Source organism: Cebus imitator, unplaced genomic scaffold (assembly GCF_001604975.1).
Source record: "Cebus imitator isolate Cc_AM_T3 unplaced genomic scaffold, Cebus_imitator-1.0 Scaffold6, whole genome shotgun sequence".
In the NCBI taxonomy this organism is placed as follows: domain Eukaryota; kingdom Metazoa; phylum Chordata; class Mammalia; order Primates; family Cebidae; genus Cebus; species Cebus imitator.
The window spans coordinates 10,741,521-10,764,775 of NW_016107321.1; the positions used below are offsets into that span (position 1 = coordinate 10,741,521).

At 41.2% G+C, this 23,255-nt stretch overlaps 1 long non-coding RNA gene across 1 annotated transcript; it reads left to right on the forward strand.

Moving 5' to 3' along the window:
• The first annotated feature begins 1,800 nt into the window (after positions 1 to 1,800).
• LOC108311494 lies at positions 1,801 to 12,339 on the forward strand. Its single transcript, XR_001828230.2, has 3 exons — positions 1,801 to 1,813; positions 11,570 to 11,576; positions 12,231 to 12,339. It is a non-coding gene; the product is annotated as an uncharacterized LOC108311494 (long non-coding RNA).
• The last annotated feature ends 10,916 nt before the right edge of the window (positions 12,340 to 23,255 follow it).

Below are 23,255 nucleotides of genomic sequence, written 5' to 3' on the forward strand. Positions count from 1 at the left end.
CTGTCTAGCTGAGTGTTTCAGATATCAAACTGGTGAATTGAATAGATTCAATTACTCTTGTATTCTTAAATACATTTTAAGAATGTATTACATTCTTAAATACATTTTAAGGGGACCATTACTCTTGTATTCTTAAAGTCATTAAGAGTGGCATTAATCTCTGCTAGTCCCCTTAGATACAATATGGATTTTTATTTACTATCTTTCCTGAGAGAAGCAACTTCAAAAACTTCTATTTGGCCTCTCTCTATTTGGCTTGTGATTGCTATTATTGGTCAAAGAACCAACATGAGAGTTCTTACGACTGCTAGGTCTGGCTATTCCAATTATACATTTAGAAACCAGTGAGAACATGGGTCATTTATTACTTGACTTCTGTATACCTCTACCTTAACACAGAGGCCATGATATTTTTAGAGTAGTTCCTAGGAAGCAGGGACAATTTGGCCACTGTATTCAATTTTCCTTGAAAGATTCATATATTTCCCTTCCCTACTGTACAAAAGTAAATTGTTATAGGTTACTTTGGGAAAGACTAGGGGAATTGCTTGTATCTTGTCTCGTGGTATATTAGTTCATTTTCACGCCACTGTGAAGACAGATCCAAGACTGGGTAATTTATAAAGAAAAGAGGTTTGATTGACTCACAGTTCCACATGGCTAGGGAGACCTCAGAAAACTTACAATCATGGCAGAAGCGGAAGCACACACGCCCTTCTTCCCACTGCAGCAGGAGAGAGAAGTGCAGAGCAAAGGTGGGGGAAGTCTCTTATAAAACCATCAGATCTTGTGAGAACACACTCACTATCACAAGAACAGCATGGGGGTAACCATCCCCATGATTCAGTTACCTACCCCACATCCCTCCCATGACATTTGAAACTGTGGGAACTACAATTCAAGATGAGATCTGGGTGGGGACTCAAAGCCTAACCATGTCACATGGTGGTGTTAAAATCATCTTTCTCACGAGAAACAGCCTCTTCTTGAGGGTTAGGTCTAGAAACGGAACAAGGGATCGTGAGTTTCTTTTGAGGCAGCTGACCTCGCCCTTCTGCACATCCATTCTGGACTGTGTGTGTGTGTGTGTGTGTGTGTAGCAATCTCCCAAGATCCCTATGGTTGGTCCCATATGGTCAAGGCGCCAGGTTGCCATCCCAGCCTCGTGCCTATGACAGTAGTTCTGAATACCTTGCTTATGACTATCAACTGCTACCATCTGGCCTCCACCATTCCAGAGTTCTGTCATCCCCATTGCTTCTAGATAGTTATTTTCCCTCACAGCATCTCCTACTGACAACGTGACAGCCACCACAAGCTCTTTAATGATGCTATAGCTCCTCACCAGCATATCCCAATTGCTTTGGCAAATAATGTTCCACCAAGGCACATTATCTGCTAGTGGGTTTCCTGCTCTTATAATTCAATTTTTTTAGTTATTCCCCTACTTCTCTGGACACTTACACCCCTCCCTCCACAATCTGCCTGGCCGTTCTGACAACCCGTCTTCATTAAATTTGGAATATAATTTTCTAGGCTTTCAAGGAGGGCCATTTCAGCAGCGTATTAGTCTCCCAGGACTCTTTCCCCAGCACAAATTCCTGTGGCGGACACCAGGGATCGTATATGAAGCCTACACTAATAACCTCTTCCTTGTCTTGCTTGATATTTCGTCCTTGCTCCCTTTGATCCAACCTTCAGTATATACTCCTGGTTCCTGCCAGTGAGTCAGAAGGTTCTGCAGTTATTTGATATATAAGTGCCTGCCTCCTTCAGTCAGACTAGCCCTTCCCCCATTGGCTAATACTGATTGGTCCTACTGACAAATCGGGCAGCCAAGATGGGGTAATTAGAAGAGAGCCTAGCAAGGACAGGCATTGTCTTATAAGGTCACTGCCTCATGGGAATCCTCTGGGTAGTTTTCAAGCCTGGGGCTTGGAGCCCTATATCCCAATAAGGAGGAGTCCACCTCTGTTGCAGAATCAGGCATCTCAGGTGAACTTGGGGTATTTTCGCAGGCTTCTTTTTTTTTTTTTTGAGATGGAGTTTAACTCTTGCCACCCAGACTGGAGTGCAATGCCATGATCTCAGCTCACTGTGACCTCTACCTCCCAGGTTCAAGCAATTCTCCTGTCTCAACCTCCCGAGTAGATGGGATTACAGGCATGTGTCACCACACCCAACTAATTTTTTGTATTTTTGGTAAAGACAAAATACAAAACTGGTTTCACTCTGTTGGCCAGACTGGTCTCGAACTCCTGACCTCAGGCAATCCACCTGCCTTGGCCTCCCAAAGTGCTGGGATTACAGCTGTGAGCCACTGTGCCCAGCCTTCTCAAGCTTCTTCACCCATGCATCCCCGTTCCAAGTCTCAGGGCCTTGCCCTGTCCTTGTCACAATCCTGACTTTGATACTGAAGACTGGCTGAGAGTTTAACCTTCTTTGAAATTCTGCCACTCTTGTACCTGATTTTCAACTCTTTCTGCCTTTGGACTACAGAAGATAGCTATTAATCATTTGTACCTCTCTCAATGTTGCCCAAAGAGCGACTCTCTAACACTTTGCTTTGAACTGTTAACAGACTGCAGCCTGTTATCTCAGCCTGTTCCTCTCTTCGAGGCATCCACGGCACTCAGCGTCTGCTTTCCCTGCAGCTGTCAAACACCAGAGACACTGCCCTGGCTGGTCCGCTCTCCTCCTCCCATGTATTGCCTCAGTTCATGGCAGGTAAAAGCCTCAACAACCACAGACCACAGGAGGTGTTGTCCCCACTGCCATGCTGCTGGCTCTGCAACCAAGCAGCACCCACCTCTCTAATTCCATCCTTAGAGTCTGCATCCTGCAACCTCCCAGTACTAACCATCTTAGGCTAGGAAGCAAAGCCTGAGAAACAGAGTCTTGGGAAAGCGATTTACTGAAGGAATGCTTTCAGAAGGGAGTGAGGGAAGCAAGACTGGACAAGGGGATGGGGAAGCTAAGCAAGGCTGTGACCTCAGCCGTGGACCAGGTTCAGCCTGGTCCCTGGGGGAAGCCCTGGAGCACGTATCCTACCACAGAATTTCTTCTGTCCTGAGACAAGGGCAAGAGAGGGGTAGGGCCTTTTGCACCACGTCAGTCAGTCATTGGTTGTGGCCGCCACGGTTGGGGATGGGAAGCATAACCTCCTGACCTGGGTGGCTTTCATGTAGCTTAGGGAAATTCTCTGGAAAAGGAAAGTGCTATTAGCCTCAAAACTTCATAGCCACTGGGGAATGAAAGCTCCGGCCAGGTAAAGGGATCTGGGCAAGGCATCAGCAACATCCACAGCAAGAGCCTTTGGCAGGAAGACAGTAATGTGCTAAATATCCAGGCACCCTGTTTGCCTGGGAATTTTGTCCCTTGCCCACACCTCCTACTCTGGCTAGAACTGCCAAGATATGCTCAGAAGAGACTTCAGCGTTGATGCTGTGTTTATGCCTTCCTAGAACACATGACTGGAAAAACAAGTAGATTGGCATCAAGGAATTAGTTGTAAATCCAGGTTGGTTTGCTCGTTTGAAGAGAAATAACAAATATACGGTCAGGCGTGGTGGCTCACCCCTGTAGTCCCAACACATTGGGAGTCCAAGGTGGGTGATTGCTTGAGGCCAGAAGTTTGAGGCCAGCCTGGGATACATGGCGAAACCCCATCTCTACAAAAACACCAAAAAGTTAGCTGGGTGTGATGGCGCACCTCTGTAATCCCAGCTACTCACGAAGCTGAGGCACAAGAATTGTTTGACCCTGGGAGGCAGAAGTTGCAGCAAGCCAAGATCAAGCCACTGCACTCCAACCTGAGTGACAGAGTGAGACTTTGTCAAAAAAAGAGAAAGAAATATCAAATCTAATGTTCAGGTTGTGGTTTCACAGGTCAGAACCTATGGAAATTCTGTATTTATACTTGTATTTCAACATCAACATCCATTCAGAAAAGCGCCCTCATGCTGTCTTGGAGGAAGAGGCTACAGACTAGGTCAAATCCATCAGTCTGACATGACACCAAGCAGATCATCAACCTAAGATGTTAAGGCCTAAATTACCCTTTGCTTGATGATACTTGATTCTCAAAAGTGATTTTGTAATGCTTTGTCTTTAAATGCAGGTATTGTGGAAACCTGATTCTATAATTAAATCAATTAAAATATTGGCCCTGTTGCACCTTTGCATACATAATTTTTTAGTTTTTATTTTATTTTATTTTTTGAGACCAGGTCTTACTCTGTCACTTAGACTGCAATAGCATGATTATAGCTCACCGTAGCCTCGAACTCCAGGGTTCAAGGGATACTCCTGCCTCAGCCTCTCAAGTAGCTGGGACTACATGCATGAGCCACCACACTCGGCTATTTTCTTTTTTAAGAGACAGGGTCTTGGCTGGGCACAGTGGCTCATGCCTGTAATCCCAGAACTTTGGGAGGCCAAGGCGGGCAGATCATAAGGTCAGGAAATCGAGACCATACTGGTCAACATGGTGAAACACTCTCTCTACTAAAAATATAAAAATTAGCTTGGCATGGTGGTGGGCACCTGTAGTCCCAGCTATTCAGGAGGCTGAGGCAGGAGAAACACTTGAACCAAGGAGTCGGAGGTTGCAGTGAGTTGAGAATGTGCCACTGCACTCCAGCCTGGTGACAGAGTGAGACTCTGTCTCAAAAAAAGAAAAAAAAATGTTGCTGAACCTTATTTGCTAATATTTTGTTAAGAAGTTTCACTTTTATATTCAGGATGGATATTGGTCTGTAAATTTTTTTGGCACTGTCTTGATCTTGTTTGAGTATCAATATAACAGTAGCTTTGAAAGTGAATTGGGAAGTGTTCTCTTCTGTTTTCTAAAAGAGATTGTGTAGAATTGATATTAAATTGATGTTAATTTTTCTTTTCTTTTCTTTTCTTCCTTTTTTTTTTTTTGAGATGGAGTATCCCTCTATTGCCCAGGCTGGAATACAGTGGTGCAATCTCAGCTCACTGCAACCCCTGCCTACCAGGTTCAAGCAATTCTCCTGCCTCAGCCTCCTGAGTAGCTGGGACTGTAGACACGTGCTGTGATGCCCCGCTAGATTTTTTTGTATTTTTAGTGGAGACGGGGTTTCACTATATTGGCCAGGCTGGTCTCAAACTCCTGACCTCATGATCTGCCCGCCTCGACCTCCCAAAGTGCTGGGATTACAGGTGTGAGCCACCGTGCCCAGCTATTCTTCTTTAAACATTTGGTAGAGGCATTCAGCGAAATTATCTGGGCTGGGAGACATCTTCTCTGAGAATTTTAACATAAATTCTATTTCCTTAATACTTATAAGGGTATTCAAATTATCTATTTCATATTGGGTGACTTGTAGTAGTTTGTGATTTTTGAAGAATTGGTTCATTTTATGTAAGTTGCTAAATTTCTTTTTGTTGAATTAATTATAGTATGTCTTTATTATCCTTTTGATATCTGCAGGTCTGTACTGAAAACCTTGTTTTGTTTCTTATTTCTTATATTGGTAATTTGTGTCCTTCCCCCTCCCCCCACCCACCTCTCTCTCTGTCAGTCTTGCTAAAGGGTTGTCAATTTTATTGCTTTTGTCAGATAACTGCCTTTTTATTTTAGTGATATTCTCTGTTGTATTTATGTTTTCAGGTGTGTGTGTGAGTGTGTGTGTGTGTGTGTGTGTGTGTGTGTGTGTGTGTGGTATTTTGTAGTAGAAGTAAGGAAAAGTATATCTACTCCATCTTTCCACAAGTAGAAATTCCAGAGTCTTGTTTTAGGACCAAACTTGCCCTTTTAAACTGAGATTAATCCCACTTGTTAGGGTGAAGTCCTCATAGCCCAATCACCTCTTAAAAGTCCTACCTGTCAACACTGTAACAAAGGCAACTAAATGTTAACATGGGGATTTTTGAAGGGGACAAACATTGAAACATAGCATTCATCTCTCTCCAAACTCCCTTCCTGGTAGTTTACACAAGAGAAGGCAATTTATGTTCTTACACTTCACTCTATCATTTTGTTACTTACTCTTTACTTCCTTTCTTGTCCTGAAGAAGAATAAATTCATTGTCAAATCACATCATGAATAATAATTTTAATAAATGTAGATGAAGAAGAGAGGATTGTGTTCTGCAGTGGATAAGGAGGGCTTCATGGAGGAGACGAAGTTTAAGCTGCATTTGGAGATATTGGTATAGATGGAGCAAGAGTGAGAGAAGGACTAGGTATGCTAGTCTTAGGTACAGTGTGACAGAGGAGTGAACTCAGAAAAATACCAGGTGTATTAATAGACACATGTTGAATACAGTGAAATCCAAATTTCTCTTCAAAGAATCAGTATGCCAGTATGTTCAGTTTCTGTGTTCTTTGTTCTCCATTTTAAAGTTTAACTTCCTCATTCTCTTCATCTCCTTGCCCTTAGTTTCAGTAAACAGTTTTCCTGCTAGCTCTAATCAGTAGTTCACATCTGTTCCCCTGGTCACCTGCTCTGACCTGAGTCACCTTTAGTTACCTGTTCGGTAGCTGTCTTTCCTGCCAAAACTGCTCAGCCCACCAGTCTGGCTCGTACCCTTGATCTCTTTAAAATAGCTTATTGGAATTAGCTTAGACTGTGCAGTCCAACCCTAGCCAATAGGGGAATGACTCAGCAGTAGGGGCTACCTGTGTTAGGGATAAGAACCCCTTCCCCTCCTTTGTTCAGGTATGCTCCTGCCATTGCTGCATTCATGAGACACACCTTTCTATAGAAGTAATAATTGTCTTGCTGAGAAAATTTATGTTCAAGTGCTTTTCTTTTGTGGCACACATGTTAGAAAATTTGCTTCTAATTCATATAAGCAGTTTGGCTTACTGTAGAAAAGCAATCAAAATAATATTAAAGTACTTTTCATTAAACACATATTACATCTGTGCATTTGTGTGCATATACATATGTCTATATTAGTGACCATTTTTTTCTTATATGTTAGAAATGTGACTCTATTAGTCTGGCTGAAGTTCCTCTACTCCAGGCAGAGAATGTCCAGGGAGCTCAAAACACTTTCCAACTGGTATAGGAGCTGGAAGAATTGTGAGAAGGAAGTGGTTCTCCTTTAGGGTTCAGCTAGGTTACAGCTATTTGATGGAATTAGGGGAACCTCAGATGAGGCTGGATTAGAGAATGAGAGGAGTAGCAGAGGCCATGGACTGCAAGGCTAGAAAGCCAAGTGTTAACAGTGGAAGTTATGTGAGTTCCTAGAGGTGAATCTGTGCAAGTCTACAGCAAGCTCAATTCTTGCTTTCTTAGTAGAAAGAATTTGACTGAGGGGTGTAAGGCAGAAAAAGAGACCGAGGCAAGTTTCAGAGCAGGAAAAAGGTTTCTTAAAAAGCTTTAGAGCAGGGATGAAAGAGAGGAAAGTACACTTGGAAGAGGCCCAGGAAGGCGACTTGAAGGACAAGTGCCCCATTTGACCTTGGACCTAGGATTTTCTATGCTGGTCTACTACTGGGTCTTGCACCCCTTTCCTTTGATTCTTCCCTTAAGGGTGAGCTGCCCGCATGTGCAGTGGCCTACTAGTCCCTGGGTGGCAGGTGTACACAGTGTGTGTACTGGAGTTGTAAACATGCTCACCTGAGGTGTTCTCCCCTTTTCTGGTGGAATGTCCGTGGAAAGTCATACTGAAGCAGGAGCGGCCATGAGAAACAGACCTCTTGGATGCCAAACTAGGAAGGAAGAGGTGATTTATTTCGGCTGGGAGCAAGGCAACATATTTGTCTAACAGTCAAACTCGTCTAACAAAGAGAAGCTCTGCCTTTATATAGGCTTACAACTCTAGACCTTACATGTGAAAGGGTCTTGGGTTTACAGATTTAGAAATTACATGTGAAAGGGTCTTAGGTTTACAGTTTTAGAAATTATATGTGAAAGGGTCCTGGTCAACGGAGGAGGAGTGGAGTGGGAGTTTGATCTTGTTTATGTAAAAACAATGCCTCTGGAGAGATTCCCCCATACTATGCCTGCCATCTGTAGGGAGGTGGCTAAGGAGGTGCCAGTCGGCCAGCCTTTTCTTCTATTGAAATGCAGTGTGGCAGTCAAGGGGGAGGTGATCTTAGGTACTTGGGTCTCTTTCCTCAATACTTCACCATTTTTACTCTAAATGTGCACACTTGAGCCCACTCACTCAATTCCTGGGATCTTATTGAAAGCTGCTGTTGACCAATGTCAGGTGTTACTATCTGTGGGGAAATTGCTTCACTCTGGTGCTGGCTGCGACCTATTGCTATTTTAGAGAGGCAGTGTGACGACTGCTTGACCATCACCTGACTTTCCTGGTGGGGTGTGCGGGAGCCCTTTCCTGCCCTGCTCATGCCTGACCTACTGTAACACAAGCCCGGTAGAGACGGTCAGAGGTTGGAGGGGACAGATGACAGGTCCAGAGTGTGAGAATTGGGCGATTTGCATCTTTTCCGCCTTTCAAATGCTTGAGAACTCAGGAGAGGAGAAATCAATGATGATACCAGTACCTCAGATCTACTAGGAATCTCTTGTGTAAAACTTGGTCATGAGAGGCACAAGGTGAGGCAGGAACTGAGGCTTATGGATTGGGAGATGTGAAAGGCAAATATTCTGGGCTGCCAAAATCACTAAACTAAAAGGAAAATTTAGTCTGGGAACTGCATAGGGCAAACCTGCCTCCTATTCTGTTCAGTCATCCCTCTGCTTATTGAGATAAATGCATATCGGACTGCCTCCTTTGGGAAGACTAATAGAAACTCAAAAGAATGCAACAGTTTGTCTCTCACCTACCTGTGACTTGGAAGCCGCTTAGAGTCGTCCTGCCCTCCTGGACTAAACTAATGTTCATCTTACATACGTGGATTGACGACTCATGTCTCCCTAAAGTGTATAAAACCAACTTGTGCTCTGACCACCTTGGGCACATACCTTAGGACCTGCTTGAGGCCGTGTCACGGGTGCATGTCCTCAACCTTTGCAAAATAAACTTGATAAATTAGCTGAGACTCAAATTTGGGGACTTCACAGAGAATTCTGCCGTACTTCAGACCAACTTCAGGCCACAGGGCTGCTGCGAATTCCACCAGCCCCACCCCCACCAAGGCCTCCAAGAGGAAATAATGTGGGAGGAAATTAATGGAAAGGACTGGAGTTTTGGCATGATGGATCTAGGGGATAGAGCACTGAGACTTAGGGGTAAGCTAACGGTAAGAATATTTATACTCACCAGCTGGTAAAGCCTGGGATAAGTGGGTAATTTATCACATTAACACATGCTGTCCATGCACCGAGCATCAGGGAAGGTGCTTTAAGTACGTTATCTCTTTTATGTGAGGTAGGGTTTATCTTTCCGATGAATGAGAAAACTAAACCTAGGCTCAGAGTAGTTAAATGCATTGCCCAAAATCATGTATCCGGTAAGAGTTAGGGGTGGATCTGATTCCAGTTTGAGAGTGACAAATCTTAATCATGTGGCCACCAGGGAGTGAAAATTCCGGTTTTACTTTGGCTCCATGACTGAGGCTCTGGTCAAACCGTAAGTCTAGTACTGAAGAGCTGGGCCCATGCATGAGTCATTCATTCAGTCTCAGCATCTAGTGCTGGCCTCAAATGGACATGTGACAAGCAACTCTTGAATTGACTTGGCCACATTAAAAACAGCATCTGAGTAGTTAAGGAGTGGCCAATAGGATGCAATCTGTAGGAAGTTTGCAGAAAGGGCATCTTCTCCTGGCAGGCCATCAGTAGGGCGGGGAATGCAGGCAGAGTGCCCTCTGTGGGTTGACCTGTACATCTATAATTAATGATAGTCTCTTTTTGCCCTATCTGTAGCTGCATATGATTCTTGGAAGGCTCATCTGCAAATAGCACCTCAAAAATACAGCCGAGCAGGGGAGCTCACCCCTGTAATCCCAGTATTTTGGGAGGCTGAGGTGGGTGGATCACCTGAAATCAGGAGTTCGAGACCAACCTGGCCAACATCTCTACTAAAAATACGAAAAGTAGCCAGATGTGGTGGCACATGCCTGTAATCCCAGCTATTCAGGAGGCTGAGGCAGGAGAACCACTTGAATCTGGGAGATGGAGGTTACAGTGAGCTGAGATAGTGCCACTGCACTCCAGCCTGGGCGGCAGAATGAGACTCTTTCTCAAAAAAATAATAAAATAAAATAAATGGATAAACTTCATATTATTCTTAAAGTTGATGATGAAATAAATCATAGGTCTGGGGAGTGTGTAAGCTTGAAAGTTGAAGAGTTCTAAAGTCTTAACTTCCTCTTGGGAGGATAAAAGCTGTGATTCTTTTGTTGCAATAATGACAGACTTTCAGAGCCTGTCTGTTTGCCTGACTCCCATTCACTGAATAAATGCTGGTAATTGCTAATTGCTTTGAGAAGAAAACTGACTCATAGCTTGAGAGTGACTTGCATATCAATGTTTCAGGCCCTCTGTGTTGCTTTTCTCAAGAGGGCAGGGGAACTGGAGAGGGCAAGGTTGCTTTCTCAAGGGCTTTTGGCCTAGACTGATTCAAGTGTGAGTTTTTTCTTTTTTCCCCAAGAGATAACATCACTGAGAAATTTAAACTATGGTCCAGGGGAACTAATGTTTCTTTTTTCTGGTCATCTTGGTCTGCAGGTCATGTCTTCAATTTCATACATAGTGGAGAAGACAAAAAGCATTTGATCAAATTTCTAGCAAACTAGCTGTTAGGGGCTGATTTAAGTGGCTGCCCATACCCACCAGGGCCCTTAAGTGTCTTTCACTCTGATTGCTCCTCCAAAAATATTTTAGCCAATCACTGATTGATGGCTGTGTGTTAAGCCCAGCTGCGGCTGTAGTAATGGACTTTCTGTTTTTAAGGATAGCTATAAACTAAGAAGGTGTCTCTGGGCCCCACAGGTCAAGGGTCTTTTCTGAGATGCTGCAGACATGAGATCCTCAAAGCACTGTTTTTGTTGATTGCTTCATCCCTGGGGCAGGGGAGCTGTTTTGCTTCAGCTTATTCTGGTTTTCTTATTTTCTGGTTTACGATGTGCTCCATGTTGAAAGAAATTTTAAAGTCAAGAGATTTTTAAGGGGAGAACTCCAAGAGTTTTCAAAAAGGGAAACCATTTTAAGACACTCCAAAAGAGGACTATAACCCTCCTCTTGACCTCTCCAATGTTTGGTACACGTCTCATCCCCTTCCCATCTTGTCTACCAGATTCTGATAGCAGCGACACAAGTCAGGAATCATCCATTCCAGGAGGCCTCCCTTTGCAGCCTCTCAGTGGGGCCTCCTTACCCGCTGCCTCGACAGAGTTGATTTCTCAGGACTGGGGAATTACAATAGGGAAAGAGTAAGTCAAGCAGAACTGGCTGAGTGGGAAACCAGAGTTTTATTATTATTATTATTTTAATATGGCATCTCTGTTTGTTGCCCAGGCTGGAGTGCAGTGGTGCAGTCTTGGTTCACTGCAACCTCTGCCTCCTGGGTTCAAGAAATTCTCCTGCCTCAGCCTCCCAAGTACAGCTAGTGCTCGACTTACGACCATGGTCAGGACCGTTGACCAGTCGTAACACAATTTGGTCGTTAAGTTGAGTAGGCTATATGTACAGTTGAAATGGCGCACGCAGAGATGGTAGTGCTGCCGGAAGCTGGTCCGCACTGTCGTACACCCAGCTGGGCAACGTTTGCGCTGCCAGACGCGGAGCAGTGGTGGCTAACGATTGTAATTGTAAAGTCGAATGGTCATAAGTTGCATAGGTGGTAAGTCGATCAATACCTGTAGCTGGGACTACAGATGCATGCCACCACGCCTGACTAATTTTTGTATTTTTAGTAGAGATGGGGTTTTACCATATTGGCCAGGTTGGTCTTGAACTCCTGACCTCATGATCTGCTCATCTCAACCTCCCAAAGTGCTGGGATTACAGGTGTGAGTCACTGTGCCTGGCTGAGATTTTATTATTACTCAAATTAGTCTCCCCAAACATTTGATGTTATATGTAAATTTTTGGTGCTGCAAAAGAAATAGCACATGAATATAAATTTCCTCAGCAAGGCACTTTACTTCTATAGAAGGGTGCAACTCACAGATGGAACAAGGGTGAACACACACCAGGACAAGGGAGGGGAAGGGGTTCTTATTCCTGATGGAGGTAGCCCCTACTGCTGTGTTTTTCCCCTATTGGCTAAGGTTAGGCTGCACAGTCAAAGCTAATTTCAATTGGCTGTTTTAGAGACAGCAGGGGCACAAGCCAGAGTGGCAGGGTGGGTAGTTTGGAAGGAAGGATGGTTATGGGACAGGTCAGAGTAGGTAACCAGGGGTCAAATCAGGTGACTGGAGCAGGTGTCTGGGATGAGTCAGGATGGAGTAAGGGACGGGGGGAACAGATATGAAGTACTGATTAGAACTGGTGCCAAAGTTGTTTACTGAAACTACAAGGAAATTAAACTTTAAAATGGAGAATTAAAGAGTAAGAGAGCTGAGCATACTGACATACTGATTCTTTGAAGAGAAACTTGGAGTTCACTATATCTGACATTTGGGGATCAAAGTTTTTAAAGACAATTTGGTGAGAGGGGAGGGGCAGTGAATCAGGGAGTGTGTGCTGATTGGTTGGGTCAGAGGTGAAATCCTATTGTGTCCCAGTCTTCTTGTGCTGAGTCAATTCTGGTTAGGGTCACAAGATCAGATCGGCTAGTTTCTCATCTCAGTAGTGTCGATGGAGCCATCAAGTGTAGAGTCTGCAAAACATGTCAAGCATTCATCTTAGAAGCAGTTTAGGGAGGGTCAGAATCTTGTAGCCTCCAGTTACATGACTCCTAAACCATAATTTCTAATCTTGTGGCTAATGTTAGTAGTCTAGTTCCCAGGCAAAAAGAGGTTTGTTTTGGGAAAGGGCTGTTATTGTCTTTGTAACCTCTCAATGGGTTCTGCCTAGACTTTTGAACAAAGTCCTGAGGACCAGGTCCCACCTCCAGACACTTGCCTGACATAATTCATCTGGAGCATGTTCCAGATATTGGTATTTTTTATTTTAAAGCAATCAGGTAATTCAACTGAATAGCTGGGCTGAGAATAACCTTTGTATGCAGGCATTCTAAAATATTAGCATTAAAATATTTAACTGTTAAAAAACTTGCTCATGCAAATTCTTCTTCTTGAAATGTCCCTCTTATCCTATCTATTGATTTTGGTTTCATCCTTACTTCTATTTTACCTGTGAAGTTTTCCAGACTGATTGTGGCTGAGACGGTGTTTCTTTCTGAATTTTCATGGTATATGTTTTAAACTATAAATTCTAAACTAAGTTCCTCCCAAAGTTAGTTCAGCCTATGCCCAGGAATGAGCAGGACAGCTTGGAGGTTAGAGGAAAGATGGAGTCATTTAAGTTGGACGTTTTTCACTGTCTCAGTCATAATTTTGCAAAGGCGGTTTCACCTTGACATGCTCCTCCTGGCACACACACAGGCAGAGGTCCTTGTTCCTTCCATATGCTAAACCCAGAAATCTGGCACATGATCCTCACCAGGAGGACTTCAAACAAAGTCCTGAGGACCAGGTCCCAGCTCCAGACACTTGCCTGATGTAATTCATCTGGAGCAGGTTCCAGACATTGATTGTTTTTATTTTAAAGCAATTAGGTGATTCAATTGATTAGCTGGGCTGAGAATAACCTCTGTATGAAGGCATTCTAAAATATTAGCAATGAAATATTTAACTGTTAAAAAACTACATGACTTTTTTTTTCTAAAAGCTTTCTGCATATGGTCTAATTTAATTCTCATGTCAATGATTAGAGATTTTGCAGTGGCAGAAACAGGCTCAGAGAGGTTAAGAATATGCTAGTAAGTAGAATGGGTTACACCTGGTCAGTGTGACTTGAAAGCTCAGAATTTTAATTGCTATGATAGATGCTGGCCTGATTTTCTTTGTTTTCTACTTGGCTCAGAACTACTTGAAGGGGAAGACTATGTTTTTTTTTTTCATATCTCTATTTCCATTGCTTAGCATTATGCCTCATGTTAGCTGGAAACAAATGAATACTGAATATTTTTCATGAATGTGAGGGCTGTTCAACAGAGAGTTGGGTGTTAGCCCTGAATTCTGGGTCTTCAGGGTTATCATTGTGTCTGGCTCATGCAAATTCTTCTTCCTTCTTATTCTGTCCCTTGATTTCGATTTCATACTCACTTCTATTTTACCTGTGAATTTTCCAGGCTAATTGTGGCTGAAATGGTGTTTCTTTCTGATCTCTCATGGTATATAAAACATATAGTATTTGACCTAGGACCGAATCTGTACCATTCTCTTGCTGTATGTGTAAAGACTGTACACTTTCATTTTGATCTTTAACATAATTGGAGTAAGATTATAAATATCACCAGAATCTTCTCTTTTGAATTTCTTAAAACTTCCAACGTGGCCCTTATATAGAGTCCTTATGAATGGATTTGTGTTTATCTGTTAACTTTATTCTGTTAAATAAATTTAATAATTTATTGAATTATAGAAAAATGTTTCTAACTTTGGAAATAAAATTATTAGCATCTATAACTGAGTACATAAAGGTTTATTTATTTAGTAATATAAAAAAAGTTAGCCTTGCACAAGCATGCCACAGAAAGCAAGTATATTCAGAGGTAACAGATACGTTTTAAAATAATAAATATACTCCTATCTTTTCCTTTCTCTTTATCACTGTACATAGATGTAATATTCTCTTTACCATAAGCCTACTTTTCCAATCATGGACTTGTATTTCATAGACATTACACCTTTATTCATGGGGAATAATTTTGGAAGGAGGTAGTGTAATGTGAAGGTTAAAAGTGTAGTTTTGACATAATATATTAGACGGGCTACTGTTGGTAATGTGATCTCTCAGGCATGGTTTCTTAATCTGTGAAATGGGATATTAGTATTACTGTCTAAGGTTCTGGTGAAGATTAAATGAGACATTAAATATCTTAATGGAATGGCCATAATTTGCACTTGATGAGTGTTCAGAATATCATTATTAAAATTTTATTATCATTAAAAGTTTTAAAATGTGAGCTCCTTTCAAAGGCACTTTATATCTCCAAATAGCAGAAGGAATGTTTTCGGACAAGTTGGTGTGGGCTGCCACATATTGGTCGGCTTGCCTCCTTTGTCATCCTTCCTTTGCAAGTCACATGTTGGCGTCCCTTTGAACCCCAGCTGCATCCACATCATATGTGTAGTTCATAGAAAGCGGCTGCCCGTTTTCACCACTTGCTCCTGTATTTGAATTAAAGGAGATGCATATTTTTGTTGTACCTGCATTTCAGACTGTATTGGGCACCGTCTATGGGGATGATGGGCCAGTGCAGGATGAGGGCTCAGGAACCAAGCTGAGGGGCTGAGGGATTAGGTGGAACATCAGATCCCCCTGGCCATTCTAGAGAGGGACCCTCAGGTGGGTATGAGAGATTTAGATAAGTTCAGTCTACCGAATCACTTAGATATATCTGATATCTCTTTCCAGATGATTCAGCTGAAATGGACACCATTGTTTTACAAGAAGGGTCAGGGACAGACTAATATCATGCACACATCCTCGTAGGAGTTTCTCTTATTTCTTCTCCTCTCCATTCACTTTTGGCAGAGTGTCCTTCATATTAAATATTTAGCTTTGGAATGAAGCCATGGTGCAGTCATGGAGGGGAGGGGCAGGAGAGTGGTTTGGAAAGATGGGGAAGTGGAAGCCATGGAAAACAGAGCTAGTGACAGGCTGTGGCACAGGTAGGGGTTTGCCTGGGATTCAGCCATTTCCATGTGATCACCCAGGCCTCTCTGGGATATGATGTCTCAGCCTTACCAGAGTCACAAACAATTCACGCCTTTATAGTTCTAAACACCCAAGAGAGTTATTCCCCTAGTGATTCTGTATGTAAGTAAAAATGGTGAAAATACTCAACACAGGTAAAGCCCAACAAGGTTTTGAGTTTAATATTCCCGATGATACTTCTTTAGGGACTATTAAATATGAAATTCTTCAATTCTTTTCTATCTTGATGTTTTGGGTATACTTTCCTTTCAGAAAACACATGTCTAGTTTCATTGGGAAATTAGCAGCTTTGGCACTGCTGGGAGAACCAGGCTATACTAGGAAAATGCTGAATGGTGCCCACAGGTACTGCCTTCATTCCTTGGGGGACTTCATGTCTCCATGCCACGGCCAAGAGTTTCTATATGCCTAAATATGAGGCTCAGGTAGCTCAGAAAAGCTGGACACCATGGCTGGACCAAGGCTTTTGTTGCCTTTTCAAGTTGGCTATTGAGCCTGCCACTAGGAAGAAGATAGAGTTAAAAAACTAAGTCTCCCCCTCGATCTGGACAAACATTAAGCTATGGTGTGGTTGACAGATTATCAATATTCTTTGTTTATTTTTTTTTTTTTTTGAGATGGAGGCTCACTCTGTCGCCCAGGCTGGAGTACAGTGGTGTGATCTCAGCTCACTGCAACTTTTGCCTCCCCGGTTCAAGTGATTCTCCTGCCTCAGCATCCCGAGTGGCTGAGATTATAAGTGCCTGCCACCATGCCTGGCTAATTTTTGTATTTTTAGTAGAGATGGGGGTGTTGCCATGTTGGCCAGGCTGGTCTTGAACTCCTGACATCAGGTGATCCACCCACTTTGGCCTCCCGAAGTGCTGGGATTATAGGTGTGAGCCACTGCATCTGACCAAACATCAATATTCTTTAGGGTGGGTGCATAGACTTAATAAGGGAAGATATCTGTTCTCATATTCTGGCACCTCCAATGAATTCCACAGTACATATAGCAGAAAAGAAATAAAAAAAGCATTATTAGAATGTGGATTATAGATTTGACTTAGTGAAATGATCCGAGTCTTGGTTGGCCACCAGCTTGGCCCTGGGAAACCCATAGACTATGGGTGGGAATGAAAGAAGGGCTCTGAGATCTTCTCTTCCCAAAATGAAATCTAATTTAAATAGTTCCTGTCAGCTATTTTTGACAACTGGGTTAACTACTATTCTCATTTTCCCTTCTCAGATAGTGGTTTTCTTTGACTCTTGTCCTAAAAAAAAATGCATATGAGATTTTAAATTAGCTGCTCAGCTAGCCAGTTTCTGGTGGAGAACTATCTGCACTTTTGCAGGTTGGCCTGATCACTCCTTCTATCTGGGTCAAAAGTTTGAGGCTGAGGAGTCTGAGTCCTGGTTGAATACCTTTTCACGAGTTGCTGTTTTGTTGTGTTTTATTGTACACACTGTGGCTTCTGGATGTATTATGTCTCTAGCACTGTCAGTGCTGAGTGGGTTCCCTACCACAGCCTGGGGATTAGAGGGAGGGCAAAGGGTGATGTGAGGCGCAGGTTGGGCGATTCAGGCACAGCTTCAGTGCCAGGGCCATTGTATCTGCTGGTCTTTTCCTGCACATCTCAAATAATTACAAGTCTTCTCTACAGACATAAACCACTTCAGAGAGGGCACTCTTCTGCCTCTCAAACTGAAGCTTAGATTGAATGATGATGTATCATAAAGAAGTGTCTGATTGGCTGAGTTTACTCTATTCCATGGTGAGGTCCCTCTCCCGCAACCCTAGGCATGAAACAACTTCTCTGCTTTAGGGTTCCAGAAGGAATAACTCATCTCCCAGAGACTGGGTATGAACATAACTATATTTAGAGTAGATATCTGGGAGTTTAAGTGATGGGAATTAGGCATGGATGTTGCCTCCTGGCGATCTTTCAGAAAGACAAATCTAACATCTGATTTCTGTGCTTAGAGATTACTGATGGTTCCTCACTATACAGTGAATAAAGTACATATTCCTTAAATGACAGCCAAAGTTTTAAAAAATAAGCCTTCAGCCAAACTTAAAGCTTCTTCCATTGCTCAGCTTTCAAACTGTATGTCCCAGTCAACCAAACTACAGGCCATTTCCAACAGACAACACTTTATCTTCATCAAAATCCCTTTGGCCTTTTCTGTGAAATGAACAAGCTAGTTCTAAAATTTATATGGAAATGGAAAGAGTCAAGAAAAGCAAAGTCAGCCTTGAGAATGAAGAACTTGGAGAACTTAGGCTGCTAAATAATCAAGACTCACTGTAAACTCACAGTATCCAAAACAGAATGGGCAGATCAAGGGGACAGATTAAACAGTTAGAAGCAGACCCACACACAGTGGGTTGCCTGAATTCTGGCACAGGTGCATGATAGTGAACTTGGGACAAAAGTCTTTTCAATAAAAAGTATTGGGTCAATTGAATGTCCATATGGAAACAGAGGGCACTGTGCCTACTTTAGAAACAATTTTCATACGGATTATAGATTGTGAAAGGTAAAAGCTACTAGAAGAAAACATAGGAGAATATCTTCTTTACTTTGTAGTAGGCAAAAATGTCCTTAAATAGGGCATAAAAACCACTATCATTGAAAATTAGACCCTATTAAAATCCAGAACTTTCATTCATCCAAATAAGACTTTAAAAGACTAAAAATTGAAGCCATAGAGTAGGAAAAGATACTTGCAATATGTGCAGTCATGTACTATACAGCAAAGTTTCGACCAGTGATAGACCACTTATGACTGTGGTCCCATAAGATTCTAACACCATTTTTTCATTTCCACCTACATTTTATTATCATCTTTAATTTATTGCATACAAGCAAGAAAATTATTTCCTTAATAAGTGAGAATTATTGTGCAAGTATTAAATGTTACTTTTGGAAAAGTATTATAATTATTATATCAGTTTAAAAATTTTATTTTATTTCAATAGTCTTTTGGTAACAGGTAGATTTTGGTTACATAAATAAGTTAAATATTTTATTTTATTTTAATAGTTTTGGGGGAACAGATGGTTTTTGGTTACACGAATAAAATTATGTAGTGGTGATTTCTAAGATTTTGATGCACCTGTCACCTGAGCAGTGTCACTGTCCCCAATATGTAGTCATTTACCTTCACTCCTTCATACCCTTTCCCCAAGTCCCCAAAGTCCATTACATCATTCTCATGCCTTTGTATCCTCATAGCTTAGCTCCTACTTATAAGTAAGAACATAAGATGTATTGTTTTCCATTCCTGAGTTAATTCACTTAGAATAATGGCTTCCAACTCCACTCAGGTGGCTGCAAAGGCCATCATTTCATTCCATTTTATGGCTCAGTAGTATTCCATGGTATATGTGTGCTATATTTTTTAAATCTACTTGTTGGTTGATGGGCATTTAGATTGGTTCTATATTTTTGCAACTGTGAATTGTGCTGCTATAAACATATGCATGCAGGTGTCTTTTTCATATAATGACATCTTTTTCTTTGGGTAGATACCCAGTAGTGGGATTGCTGGATTGAATGGTGTTTCTACTTTTAGTTCTTTAAGAAATCTCCATACTGTTTTCCTTAGTGGTTGTGGTAGTTTACATTCTTATCAGCAGTGTAAAAGACTTCGCTTTATACCACATCTATACCAACATCTAGTATTTTTTTATTTTTAAATTATGGTCATTCTTGTAGGAGTAAGGTGGTATCTCACTGTGGTTTTAATTTGCAGTTCCCTGATTATTAGTGGTGGTGAGCATTTTTTCATATGTTTGTTGACTGTTTGTATAGCTTCTTTTAAGTAAACAGATGACCCACATAATGGGAGAAGATGTTTGCAAACTATGCATCCAGAATCTACAAAGAACTCAAACAAATCAGCAAGAAAAAACAAATTATCCTGTCAAAAATTGGGCAAAGGACATGAATAAGCCATTCTAACATTTTTACTGTACTTTTTCTATGTTTAGATATATCATTGTATTGCAGTTGCCTACAGAACTATGTGGTACAGTTTTGTGACCTAGGAGTAATAAGCTATACAATAAAGCCTAGGTATGAAATGGGCCTACTATCTAGGTTTGTAGAAGTACACTCTGTGATGTTCACATAATAATGAAATCACTTAATGTATTTCTCAGAACATGCCTGTTGTTAAGTGATGCATGACTGTGTATCCAATTAAAGACTTATATCCATAAAGTAGAAAGAACTAAAAGTCAATGGAACATAATATACAACTCAATAAAGAGCAAGTAAAAAGTTTATAAAACAATATGTATGTAAAAGGTATAAATATATATTTATATTATTACTATATATTATTTATATTATTATACATAAGTAAAAATTATATATATTTTTCTATTGCATTTTAGGTTTTGGGGTACATGTGAAGAACATGCAAAATTGTTGCATAGGTACTCAAGTGGCAGTGTGATTTGCTGCCTTCCTCCCCTTCACCTATAACTGGCATTTCTCCCCATGCTATCTCTCCCCAACTCCCCATCCCCTGCTGTCCCTCCCCTACTTCCCCCCAACAATATATATATTTTTTGAGATATGATCTCACTCTGTTGCCCATGGTGGAGTATGATGACATTGATCACATCTCACTGCAGGCTTGAACTCCTGGGCTCCAGGGTGGAGTATGATGACATTGATCACATCTCACTGCAGGCTTGAACTCCTGGGCTCAATTGATTCTCCTGCCTCAGTCTCCTGAGTAGCTGGGACTATAGGTGCACCCTACCATGCCAGTCTAATTTTTTGTTTTTTATTTGTAGAGGTGACGATGAGGGGCAGAGTCTCACAATGTTTCCAGTGTGGTCTCAAAAGCCTGGTCTCCAGTGACTCTCCCACCTCAGCCTCCCAAAGTTTTGGGAGAATAGGCATGAGCCATTGTGCCCAGCCTAATGCCATATATTGATCAGGTAGAGGAACACTGGAAATTTCTCACACACTATTGGAAGGGGGATAAACTGGTAAAGTCATTTTAGAAAACCACTTGGTATTATTTGCTAAGGAATTCAATCTCTGGATATATACTTAAGACAAATGCATGCAAGTGTACCAGAAGATGTTACACACTAACAGCATGAACACCTGAGACTGGAGGTGACCCAAATGTCTATCTACTGATAGCAGAATGGGTGAATAAATTGTGGCATATTCACACAAAATATGAAGGCCCTTGAATGTCATGGGAAGGGATCAGACTTTAGTTGTTAGGTAATGGGACATCATTCAAAGCTTTTGAGCAGAAGGACAAGATAAAAACTGTGTGTCAGGAAATCACATCTGGTAATGCTATGAAGAGAGGAACTTTTCTTTTTTTGAGATGGAGTTTCGCACTGTCGCCCAGGCTGGAGTGCAGTGTTACGATCTCGGCTCACTGCAATCTCCGCCTCCCGGGTTCAAGCAATTCTCCTGCCTCAGCCTCCCAAGTAACTGGGAGTACAGGTGTGTGCCGCCACCCCTAGCTAATTTTTTTGTATTTTTAGTAGAGATGGGGTTTCACCATGTTGGCCCAGATGGTCTTGGTCTCCTGACCTCGTGATCTGCTCACCTTGGCCTCCCAAAGTGCTGGGATCTCGGGCGTGAGCCACCACGCCTGGCCGGCCCGAAGAGAGGAACTTTTTACCTATTGGGATGTAGATTTTTCTTTTCAAAAGGCCCTCGTAAGTAACTCTTTTCAATAGGCATTCTAAAGTTATGCAACGTTACTTTGAGATGGTTTTTTTTTCCTACCAGAAAGTGTTTTCATGTTGACACTTTTCCACTTCAAAAAACTATACCTCACAACCCAGAGTATGCTCTGAATTTCACCTTATCAAACTCTTTGTTTCTTGCAAAGAATTTTCCTGCTGAAAACATCACGAGCAAATTAAAAAAAAGAAGTAGACTATCAGTGGATTTAGCTACCTATATTTTCAATGATAGAATTTACAGTGGGTATACATATTTTTCTCTGTATGGTTTGGTTAGAATTCTAGCTCAATAAGTCATGGTTGTCAAGGTTTAGAGTCATTTTGGTTCTAAAGATAGAAATAATTCATGAAGAGAAAAAGTTTGCTTCTTTATTTTGAAGTATTTATTTAGTATCAAATTGTCTGTTAGTCTAATTTGTAGCCTATTTACCTACATTGCAGCATTTACTTAGGAAATATTATTTTAATACAGGTCAGTTATGTGAGAATGAGAAAGACAAGGGAAAACTTAGATTTTTATCACTTTTAGGTTTTATTTGTCACATATAATTACACATTACATGCAAGAAACTCACAATACAGCCCAATATTTTTATGTATGCTGGTACATCAAGAATAATACAATGCAAAAATTTACATTTTGTACATACAACTATCTTAAACAGTCAAATAGGAGTAATGTAAAAATAATTTAGTGACTTGCTTACTGTTTGATACACTAGTTGACATTTTGATCTGCACATGAGACCATTATAATTTAGCAGGTAGTTCTTTTGCAAGCTACATCTGATCATCCTGTCCTACCTGGAAATATGCATAAAATATGAAATAATAGCTTTGTGTATACTGTAAATGAAGATATTTATTTTTCAGTAGTAAACAGACATTATGGTGGAACTTACACATTAATGAAGAAAAAAACCCAAAAAATTGAAGAAAAACTCCCAGACCATCAAAAGGAAAACAACGTTGTATTTTTAAAGCATTCATTTGTGTGCATTATTACAACAAACAATATATGTATTTGTCTCTATTCCCAGGCAAATGCTTTTGAAAAGCAGATGTGGGGAAAGTTCTTAAAAACACAGATAGAAAGCATGTTGTGCTCACTCTTACACTTGTGGATTTTATTCTATGATTTGAAAGGTGGTTATGTTTTTACTTACTTGGATGCAAAATCTGTAAAGCAGAGACTATTCTAGACTTTTTAATATTAATATGGTCAGTTGACATTTCTATTTCTATGTGTTGTTTAGGTACCAGGACTACTGTAAATTAAAATGTCACCCTGGCATAGAACCTCAATCCACGTGCAGAGTGGCAGGGGTCTAGCTTTTATTTCACTTCCAACACTGTCAAGGAAATGAATTAATTCTGCCCTTGTTTCAGACTCAGGAATACACGCAGCTAGAAGGAGGCCAATGGGTGGAAGGGTTGATTGCTTACGTTAGGTTTTACCTAAAGCTATAGAATAAAGAAGGAACAATTCAGTTGCCATTTGTATTGCCAAAGAGAAAAAGTAGTTTGTGGGCAGGAGTTTGTTTAAAATGTCTGAATTTAACCCACCATGAGAGGATCTCATTTACTCAAACAGATTCTTTACAATATTTTGATTTTCTTTTCCGGCTGAAATATTATAGGTATCTTTTAAAACCAAGGGTTATTAGTTACCTGAATTTCAAATGCAATTTAAAACATGCAGGAATCTTTTCTTTTCTAGTGGAAATTATATTTGGATAGCAAAAATGTGTCATTAA